Source organism: Xyrauchen texanus, chromosome 21, assembly GCF_025860055.1.
Source record: "Xyrauchen texanus isolate HMW12.3.18 chromosome 21, RBS_HiC_50CHRs, whole genome shotgun sequence".
NCBI lineage: Eukaryota > Metazoa > Chordata > Actinopteri > Cypriniformes > Catostomidae > Xyrauchen > Xyrauchen texanus.
In genome coordinates this window covers 40,281,065-40,292,026 of record NC_068296.1, presented here as the reverse complement: position 1 = coordinate 40,292,026, position 10,962 = coordinate 40,281,065, and the positions used below count along the sequence as shown (strand labels likewise).

General features: G+C 45.0%; 3 non-coding genes across 3 annotated transcripts; 1 reads left to right on the top strand and 2 right to left on the bottom strand.

Moving 5' to 3' along the window:
- Positions 1–4,051: 4,051 nt before the first annotated feature.
- trnai-aau (transfer RNA isoleucine (anticodon AAU)) lies at positions 4,052–4,125 on the bottom strand. The gene has a single exon. It is a non-coding gene; the product is annotated as a tRNA-Ile (tRNA).
- A 3,439-nt stretch (positions 4,126–7,564) lies between these two features.
- On the top strand, positions 7,565–7,637 carry trnaa-agc (transfer RNA alanine (anticodon AGC)). The gene has a single exon. It is a non-coding gene; the product is annotated as a tRNA-Ala (tRNA).
- A 947-nt stretch (positions 7,638–8,584) lies between these two features.
- On the bottom strand, positions 8,585–8,658 carry trnai-aau (transfer RNA isoleucine (anticodon AAU)). Its single transcript has one exon. It is a non-coding gene; the product is annotated as a tRNA-Ile (tRNA).
- Between the last annotated feature and the right edge of the window lie 2,304 nt (positions 8,659–10,962).

The window sequence follows — 10,962 nt, the reverse complement described above, 5'->3', positions numbered from 1 at the left end:
TTTTCAAACTCTGCTGCACTGTGCTTCACTGAAACCTGGCTGAATGAAGCCATTCCGGACAGCGCATTACATCTGCCGGGCTTCCAGCTGTTCAGAGCGGATCGCATCGCGGAGTTAACGGGGAAAACGAGAGGCGGTGGAACATGCTTTTACATCATCGAAAGTTGGTGTACAGATGTAACAACATTAAAGAGGATGTGCTGCCCTAATCTGGAAGCGCTCTTTATTAACTGTAAGCCGTTCTACTCCCCCGCGGGAGTTTTCTTCGTTTATTCTGGTGAGTGTTTACATTCCTCCAAACGCGTCTGGGAACTTAGCGCTGCAACAGCTGGCTGATCAAATCACAGACACAGAACAACAATACCCGGACTCAGTTATTATTATTCTTGGGGACTTTAACAAAACAAATCTCACACACGAACTGCCCAAATACAGACAGCACATTACATGCCCCACCAGAGACAGGAATATATTGGATCACTGCTATACAACATTAAAGGATGCATATCGCTCTGTCCCACATGCAGCTTTGGGACTCTCTGATCACTGTCTGGTTCATCTTCTCCCGTCCTACAGGCAGAAATTAAAATCAACAAAGCCAGTTGTAAGGACTGTAAGGAATGGACTAATGAAGCAGAGCTGGAACTACAAGCCTGCTTTGACTGCACTGATTGGAGTGTTTTTGAAGCTGCAGCTACAGACCTGGACGAGCTCACAGATACTGTTACATCATACATCAGTTTCTGTGAGGATATGTGCATCCCTACTAGGACATTTTTATCATTCAACAATGATAAACCATGGTTCACAGGAAAACTCAGACAGCTTCGTCATGCCAAAGAGGAGGCTTACAGGGGTGGGGATAGAGTCTTGTAGAATCAGGCCAGGAACACACTGAATAGGGAAATCAGAGTGGCTAAAAGAAGCTACTCTGAGAAGCTGAAAAACAAGTTTTCAGCTAACGACCCTGCATCAGTGTGGAGTGGCCTGAAACAACTTACTAATTACAGGAATCCTACCCCCAACCCTGTGGCGGACCAACGACTGGCTGACGACCTGAATGTGTTTTATTGCAGATTTGAAAGGCCCAATTTCACACCCCACATGCACTCGGACCTTCATTTCACACAACCATTAACACCTCCTGCAACCCCCCTCCTACCCCCTCCTACTACACTACCTGCACTCAAGATCTGTGAGGACGATGTGTACCATGTCTTTCGGAAGCAAAGGTCAAGGAAGGCTCCAGGCCCAGATGGCATCTCACCAGCGTGCCTTTGTTCCTGTGCTAACCAACTGGCCCCCATCTTCACTCAGATCTTCAATAGATCACTGGAGCAGTGTGAAGTCCCATGCTGCTTCAAATGCTCCGCTATTATCCCCGTCCCTAAGAAACCTAAAATCACAGGACTTAATGACTACAGACCTGTCGCCCTGACATCTGTGGTCATGAAGTCATTTGAGAGACTGGTGTTGGCCCACCTGAAGGACATCACTGGACCCTTTCTGGACCCCCTTCAATTTGCTTGATGCAGTCAACATGGGTTTGCATCACGTCCTGCAGCATCTGGACAGACCGGGGACATACGTAGGATCCTTTTTGTGGACTTCAGCTCGGCTTTCAACACAATCATACCAGATATACTCCGGACTAAGTTAAACCAACTCCCTGTTCCCACCTCTACCTGTCAGTGGATTACCAGCTTTCTGACGGACAGGCAGCAGCTTGTGAGGCAGGGAAAATTAACTTCCACCACCTGTACCATCAGCACTGGTGCCCCCAGGGATGTGTGCTCTCCCCACTACTCTTCTCCCTGTACACCAATGACTGCACCACCAAGGACCCCTCTGTCAAGCTCCTGAAGTTTGCAGACGACACCACTGTCATTGGCCTTATCCAAGATGATGATGAGTCTGCATATAGAAAGGAGGTTGAACGGCTGGCTTTCTGGTGCAGTCAAAACAACCTGGAGCTGAAGACGCTCAAAACAGTGGAGATGATTGTGGACTTTAGGAGGAACACCCCATCATTGTCCCCCCCTCACCATTCTAAACAGCACTGTGACAGCAGTGGAGTCATTCAGGTTCCTGGGCACTACCATCTCACAGGACCTGAAGTGGGAGATACACATCGACTCCATTGTGAAAAAGGCCCAGCAGAGGTTGTGCTTCCTTCGCCAGCTGAGGAAGTTCAACCTGCCATCAGTGCTGCTGAAACAGTTCTACTCAGCAGTCATTGAGTCTGTCCTCTGCACTTCAATAACTGTCTGGTTTGGTGCAGCTACTGAAATCAGACATCAGAAGACTACAAAGGACAGTTCGGTCTGCTGAGAGGATTATTGGTTGTCCCCTGCCCCCCTTCAAGAACTATACACTTCCAGAGTGAGGAAAATGGCTGGTAAAATCACTCTGGACACCACTCACCCTGCCCACTACCTTTTTGAACTGTTGCCTTCTGGCCGGTGCTTCAGAGCTCTGAACACCAGAACCGTCGAGACACAGGAACAGTTTTTTCCCTCAGGCCATCCATCTAATGAACAATTAAATTGCCCCATTGCGCAATAATGATGTGCAATACACAGTTTAATTTTAATTTTAATTTATATTATCCAGCATATCCACTTCTGCCATTACTTACATGCTCTGTACATAATATACAGTTTTTTGTTCTTTATATAAAAGATTGTATTAGATTTGCACTACGTGTGTGTATGTGGGTATGTATGAAGGTGAGTGTATGTACATATATGTATAATTATTTATATTGTGTTCTTTTTGTTTTTAATTACCTATGTCTTGCTGCTGTTTTTGGTATTGTTTGTATTATTGTAGACTGGAAGCTCCTGTCGCCAAGACAAATTCCTTGTGTGTAAGCATACTCTATAAAGCTGATTCTGATTCTGATATTTTTTATATAAGTGTATGGAGAAATGCTCATGGACCTGGCAAGCAGAGTTGGTACACTTTCACTTCTTTAGATTTGGAGTCTCGCAGCTTTACAAAAGTCCTTCTGATTGGGTCCTTTGCAACTTTTGGCACAAAAATCACAGAAGGTCCCGCCGAGATTTTAACTGGTATCTCTGGATTCAGAGGCCAGAGTGCTAACCTTCTTTCCTCATGGATTTCCATGAGGCTACCCTGCAAATTAGAGCTCAGCAGAAGAGAGATTCTGAACAAAAGTCTGCTGTATGTGGGCCTGGCATGCAGCAACACTGCACGAGGGAACTTCCTCTTTTACGTGTTCTTCACTAATTTTACAGATCTGGGCATCAAATTATGTTTTTGATACATTATATTACATTACATTTATTGATTTAGAAGGTGCTTTTATGCAAAGCGGATTATAATAGAGGAATAACACAACATAAGCGATTCATCTTAAGGAGACAATAATACAAAAAGTGCTGCGTTCCAAATTTTCAATTGTATCAGAAAAATAACATCCATGACAGATTAGAGTTCAACAAGAGCAATATATGTAGATATTTTTGATATAAGTGTATGGAGAAATGCTCATGGACCTGGCAAGCAGAGTATTGCAGCAGCAGATTTGGAGGATCACTGCTTGTGAAAAGTCCTTTGATTGGGTCCTCCGAACCGTCGGTGCAAAAGTCATAGAAGGTCCCACCGAGATTTGAGCTTGGATCACTGGATTCAGAGCCCAGAGTGCTAACCATTACACAATGGAACCAACATTAATTGTCTGCACTCTCCTGGGTTTGGACAAAAAACATGTTTTGTTGAAATTGGCAAGAGAAAGGCATATTTTAGGCCTCTTGATGGGGATTTCAACAGCCAACCTCTGTTTTTGGCCACAAGACCCTAAGATGTTTCCGCCAGGATTTGAACTCAGCTTGTTGGATTCAAAATGCAATGTGCTAACCATTACACAAACCTGCATTTACTGATGAAAAGAAGTTGCGAGTATTATTGCTGTTTGGTAAGGAGTTTGAAACAGGAAATGGGCAGCCTGTATCTAAGCGGTGATCTTTGGTTTATCAGTCTAATCCTCTCCTAACTTTTCTAGAGAGATTCAGATCAAAAGACACCCTGGCCCATACGGGGATCGAACCCACGACCTTGGCGTTATTAGCACCACGCTCTAACCAACTGAGCTAACTGGCCTTGTCTTGTTATTGTCACTGTCTATTTTCACAGAAAATGCTTGCTTGGTGGTAATGCTGACATTAAGACTTTGCATCGCATGGTCTTCAAGTTTGAAGATCTAAGGGCAAGCTATTCTTGGGGCAAGCTATTCTTGGATTTGAACACGAGACACTTTTGCACCCAAATCCAAAATCATAAATCGAGCCCCACAAGCCACCTTGCAATGTCTGCTCTCTTAAGAAAGGTCTACACAAACCTCATTAGGTTCTGATGCTCAGCATGGCATGCCAACGTACACTTATTTTCAGTCATACAAGTACTGCTCTTATCTACATTAATGGGGAAATAGAGACATCCTCAAAAGAATTTGGCAAGCATAAAATGGAATAGCATTTATCGCCAATAACTCCTAACAAAACTGCCAATGACAATTTGCTTCATTTGTTCCATTTCTCATGTAGCGCTCATAGTTATCTGCATCTATTGCTTTCTCTTAAGGCAAATTGAATGTGCACTGTCGTTTCCTTGGAAAAACTTACCATGTCACATTCTTCATGGGGGCTGACCTACTTGACCACAAAAGTCACATATGATTTAGGATCACTGCCTTGCAAGACTCCTTGGACATGGTCTTTCTGACCATTGGAAGGGCCCATGGCCCACTCCAAAAGGAAACAAACAAGAGTGGTTTGGTACCTCTGGGCTGCACAGCTGAGGAGCAACAAAAATGAAAGAAAGGCACGTTGCCCACCTACCAGGAGGGGAATTAGCTCAAATGGTAGAGTGCTTGCTTAGCATGCGAGAGGTAGCGGGATCGATGCCTGCATTCTCCATGAGGACGTTTTGCTTTTAGGAACTGTTCTCTAATCTCAGACCTGGTCATCACAATTTCAAAGTGATAGACCTGGCCAGCATGGAATCAACATTAATTGTCTGCTGTCTCCTGGGTTTGGACAAAAAACATGTTTTGTTGAAATTGGCAAGAGAAAGGCGTATTTTAGGCCTCTTGATGGGGATTTCAACAGCCAAACTCTGTTTTTGGCCACAAGACCCTAAGATGGTTCCGCCAGGATTTGAACTCAGCTTGTTGGATTCAAAATGCAACGTGTTAACCATTACACAATCCTGCATTTACTGGTGAAAAGAAGTTGCGAGTATTATTGCTGTTTGGTAAGGAGTTTGAAACAGGCAATGGGCAGCATGTATCTAAGCGGTGATCTTTGGTTTATCAGTCTAATGCTCTCCTAACTTTTCTAGAGAGATTCAGATCAAAAGACACCCTGGCCCGTACGGGAATCGAACCCACGACCTTGGCGTTATTAGCACCACACATCCGAGTAAATTACCTGCAATAGAACAGTTTATTGAGGTAATGTACAGTATAGGCCTATATCCATGTATAAACAAACCGAGTAGAAGTACCACCCACTCAGCAACAATAATAGATAATATTTTCACAAATAATATGAGTAGTAATTTAGAAAGTGGATTGTTAATAAATGATATCACAGACCATCTGCCAATATTTGTACTCCATGAATGTAAACACTATAAATTGGATACCAGCAAAATAAATATACAGAGGAGATTAAGAACAGATCACACCATGAATAAATTAAAAAATGACTTGTTAGTTCAAGATTGGAAGAGTGTGTATGAAGTAGGGGATGTTGATTTAGCCTACAATTCATTTCTAAATACCTTTTTGACTTTGTATTATAAAAATTGTCCAATCCAGCAATCAGAGATAACATCTAAACGTCCAAATAAACCCTGGGTTACAAGGGGTCTGATAAAGACTTTGTTAAGTATAGAACTGAAGAGAAAGAATTTAAATATAAGACATATAAAAATAAATTAACAGCTATCGTAAGAAAATGTAAAAAAGATTATTATAGTAGATTGCTGGAAACTAATAAAAACATTATAAAGGGTACGTGGAATATTTTAAATTCAATTATTAGAAGGGAAAAAACAAGTACTGGTTTTCCAAATGAATTTATTGATAATGGTAAAATAATTAAAAACATGGATGAAGTTGTGGCTGGCTTCAATAGATTCTTTGTGAACACAGGCTCTAATTTGGCTGATGAGATAATACCTCCACAAGAGGGTGATGTCCCACAATATTTTGAAGAAAGAAATCCAGCAACTATTTTTTGGAGAGATACTGATAAAACTGAAGTACTTGATATAGTTAATAACTTTAAGAATAAAACAGCAAGAGACTGTAATGATATTGATATGCTTTTAATTAAACAACTAATTGCAGTAATAGTAGATCCCATAGTATATATTTTCAATCTCTCTCTGAAATTGGGTTCTTTTCCCACAAATATGAAAATAGCTAAAGTGGTCCCTATCTTTAAAGCTGGTGAACAGAATCTTTATACTAACTATAGGCCAATCTCACTGCTTCCCCAATTCTCTAAAATTCTGGAGAAGATATTCTCCATCAGATTGCATAGTTTGATTGATAAATATGGGATCTTAACTGATAGTCAATATGGTTTTAGAACAAACCGTTCTACATCTCTGGCTTTAATAGATCTGGTGGAAGAATTAACAACCAGTATTGATGACAAGAAGTTTGCTATAGGTGTATTTATAGACCTTAAAAAGGCCTTTGATACAATAGATCATCATACTTTGCTTCAAAAATTGGAAATTTATGGAATTAGGGGAATAGGGCTAAACTGGATAAAAAGCTATTTAGAACATAGACAACAATATGTGCAGATGGGGGAGGAAAGGTCGAAGCTTCAAAATACAATATATGGTGTACCACAAGGTTCAATTCTAGGATCAAAATTATTTTTATTATACATAAATGATATTGTTAAAACTTCTGATTTGTTGGAATTTGTAATTTTTGCAGATGATACAAATATATTTTGTGAAGGAGAGAATCTCCAACATTTGTTGAAATGTCTCTAAAGAGTTGGCTAAGCTTAAATTGTGGTTTGATTTAAACAAATTATCTCTCAATATAAAGAAAACTAAATTTATGATCTTTGGGAAACGTAGAATTCCCGAAGATTTAACTATTGAAGTACTGTGTGATAATTCCGTGGATTCCGTAGTACCGGTGGAGAGAGTCAGCAGCTTCAAGTTCCTCGGTGTCCACATCACTGAAGAACTCACATGGTCCATCCACACTGAGGCCGTTGTGAAGAAGGCTCACCAGCGCCTCTTCTTCCTGAGACGGCTGAGGAAGTTTGGAATGAACCACCACATCCTCACACGGTTCTACACCAGCACTGTAGAGAGCATCCTGACTGGCTGCATCACCGCCTGGTATGGCAATAGCACCGCGCACAACTGCAAAGCCCTGCAAAGGGTGGTGCGAACTGCCAGGGACATCATCGGAGGTGAGCTTCCCTCCCTCCAGGACATATATACCAGGCGGTGTGTGAAAAAAAGCTCGGAGGATCATCACGTTGCCCACCTACCAGGAGGGGAATTAGCTCACATGGTAGAGTGCTCGCTTAGCATGCGAGAGGTAGCGGGATCGATTCCCGCATTCTCCATGAGGATGTTTGCCTTTTAGGAACTGTTCTCTAATCTCAGACCTGGTCATCACAATTTCAAAGTGATAGACCTGGCCAGCAGAGTTGGTACACTTTCACTTCTGTAGATTTGGAGTCTTGCAGCTACACAAAAGTCCTTCTGATTGGGTCCATTGCACCGTTTGGCACAAAGTCACAGACGGTCCCACCGAGATTTTAACTGGTATCTCTGGATTCAGAGGCCAGAGTGCTAACCTTCTTTCCTCATGGATTTCCATGAGGCTACCCTCATGGAAATACAAAAAGTGCTGCGTTCCAAATTTTCATTTGTATCAGAAAAATACTATCCATGACAGATTAGAGTTCAACAAGAGCAATATATGTAGATATTTTTGATATAAGTGTATGGAGAAATGCTCATGGACCTGGCAAGCAGAGTATTGCAGCAGGAGATTTGGAGGATCACTGCTTTTGAAAAGTACTTTTGATTGGGTCCTCCGAACCGTCGGTGCAAAAGTCAAAGAAGGTCCCACGGAGATTAGAACTTGGATCACTGGATTCAGAGTCCAGAGTGCTAACCATTACACCATGGAACCGACAAAACTTGTATGCTCTCTCCTGGGTTTGGACAAAAAACATGTTTTTGAAAACATGTTGTTGAAATTGGCAAGAGAAAGGCATATTTTAGGCCTCTTGATGGGGATTTCAACAGCCAAACTCTGTTTTTGGCCACAAGACCCTAAGATGGTTCCGCCAGGATTTGAACTCAGCTTGTTGGATTCAAAATGCAACGTGCTAACCATTACACAAACCTCCATTTTCTGGTGAAAAGAAGTTGCAAGTATTATTGCTGTTTGGTTTGGAGTTTGAAACAGGCAATGGGCAGCCTGTATCTAAGCGGTGATCTTTGGTTTATCAGTCTAATGCTCTCCTAACTTTTCTAGAGAGATTCAGATCAAAAGACACCCTAGCCCGTACGGGGATCGAACCCGCAACCTTGGCGTTATTAGCACCACGCTCTAACCAACTGAGCTAACCGGCCTTGTCTTGTTATTGTCACTGTCCATTTTCACAGAAAATGCTTGCTTGGTGGTAATGCTGACATTAAGACTTTGCACCCCATGGTCTTCAAGTTTGAAGATCTAAGGGCAAGGACAAGCTATTCTTGGATTTGAACACTTGACATTTTTGCACCCAAATCCAAAATCATAAATCTAGCCCCACAAGCCACCTTGCAATGTCTGCTCTCTTAAGAAAGGTCTACACAAACCTCATTAGGTTCTGATGCTCAGCATGGCATGCCAACGTACACTTACAGGTGAAACTCAAAAAATTAGAATATCGTGCAAAAGTTCATTAATTTCAGTAATTCAACTTAAAAGGTGAAACTAATATATTATATAGACTCATTACAAGCAAAGTAAGATATTGCAAGCCTTTATTTGATATAATTTTGATGATTATGGCTTACAGCTTATGAAAACCCCAAATTCAGAATCTCAGAAAATTAGAATATTTTCTAGAATATAGGGACACGGGAAGTGTAATGCTTGTGTGTAGAGGTGAACACTGGATTGTGGGCACATTTTCTACACATAAGGCATGTTTGCTTTTTACAAGATTTCTTTGGGTCGCCGTGAAAACGGCGTTTGAGTGCAGGCAAGCGGGCAGTATCACCGGCTTGTTGGCTGCTGAATCCACCACTGTAGTAGCCTGAGAGAGGGGGACTGACGGTGGTCCGGCCGCGGCGGGACTGAGCCGTCGTTTTTTGAACAAGGCTAGGAGGACGTCGGTTGCTCAGGTTTCAGCGCAACCTTAGACCGAGGCCCGCGGGGGGGCGGCGGTCTGCGGCGGCTGTCTGAGCGCGATCGAGGGCATCCGCCCTGTCGACGCTGAGAAGTCTGACTTTGTTGAGCTGGGCGCTGTGAAGATGCTCGTGCAGGAGGCTGGTCACGTGGGCGGCCTGCAGAGGAGCTAGCGCGACGCGGCAGGAAGAGGTTCATGGCTTGGGTGGCTTTCTGGACTTCTGAAAAGCGGTCAACAATGCCACTCACCGCGGAGCCGAAGAGACCGGTCGGAGAGAGCGGTGCGTTGAGGAACGTGGAGCACTCTGCTTCTCCCATGTTGGCTAGCGTTAGCCACAGGTGTCTCTCGGTCACAGTCAGCGAGGCCGTGCACTTCCCTAGAGCTTGGGCTGCAGCTTTGGTGGCGCGAAGGGCGAGGTCTGTCGCGCTTCTTAGATCTGTAACAGCCTCTGGGTGCCTGCCTTTCTCATCCCACTCCCGAAGAAGGTCCGCTTGGAGGATCTGTAAGATGGCCATGGAGTGCAGGGCAGATGTGGCTTGGCCGGCGGCAGAATAGGCGCGGCCAACATAGGCGGAAGTCACTCTGCAGGCCTTAGACGGGAGCACTGGCTTAGACCGCCATCTCGCGGAGGGCGGGCAAAGGTGTGCTGCTACCGAATCCTCGACCGGGGGGATGGAGGAGTAGCCCTTCTCGGTGGCGCCGTCCACCGAAGCGTGAGGGGTGGAGACGTGGGAACGGATCCTGGCCGAGAAAGGCGCGTTCCACGACTTTGCAAGTTCAGTGTGGAGTTCCGGCAGGAAGGGAGCGGCCCGGGCCGCGGGTGTTGCACGGCGACGGCTCTGAAGAAAGCAGCCGTTGAGTCTGTTGGGAGCCTGCTCAGGGGGCGGTGACCACTCGAGCCCGAGGCGGTCGACGGCCTGTGTGAGGAGGCGTGTTATTTCCCCTTCGACTCCGGCGCAGGTCTTGCTGGATTCCTGGGCTGAGGAGGAGGCGTGGGAGCCTGACCACTCCTCGCTGTCCGAAGCCATGATGGAACAGCCCTTATCCTCCGCCTCGTCCTCCGAGATGGCCGCAGTGCGGCTGCTGGGCGGCAACTGCGCGTCCCGGGGGGGCGGGGAGGGTGAGAGCGATGCTCAAGGGAGAGGCTCCGGCGAGGCAGTCGCTTCTATCACCGGTTCTGGCAGCCTTTGGGAGCGGCGCTTTTTCCTGCGCGGCGGAACGGAAGGCGGCGCGGCGGCTTCGGTTCTGAACGCTTCGAGTGGAGCCCGCAGGGTCGACATCGGAAGCTCCTCGCAGAGGTCGCATCCGCCTTCAGCGAGGGCGAGCTCTGCATGCCCCAGTCCCAGGCAGAGAGCGCAGATGATGTGGCGGTCTCCGGCGCTGAGAGGGGCGTGGCATGAAGCGCAAGTGGTGCGAGGCATCTTAAAAAAGATGCTCGTTACTCTTTTGTGAAGTTCGTTAAGAACTAGCTTGCTCTAAAAAAGGATACGTCGCTGGATGGCGTAGCTCACAGGATGGCTGAAGGTGGCGGAGACGGCCA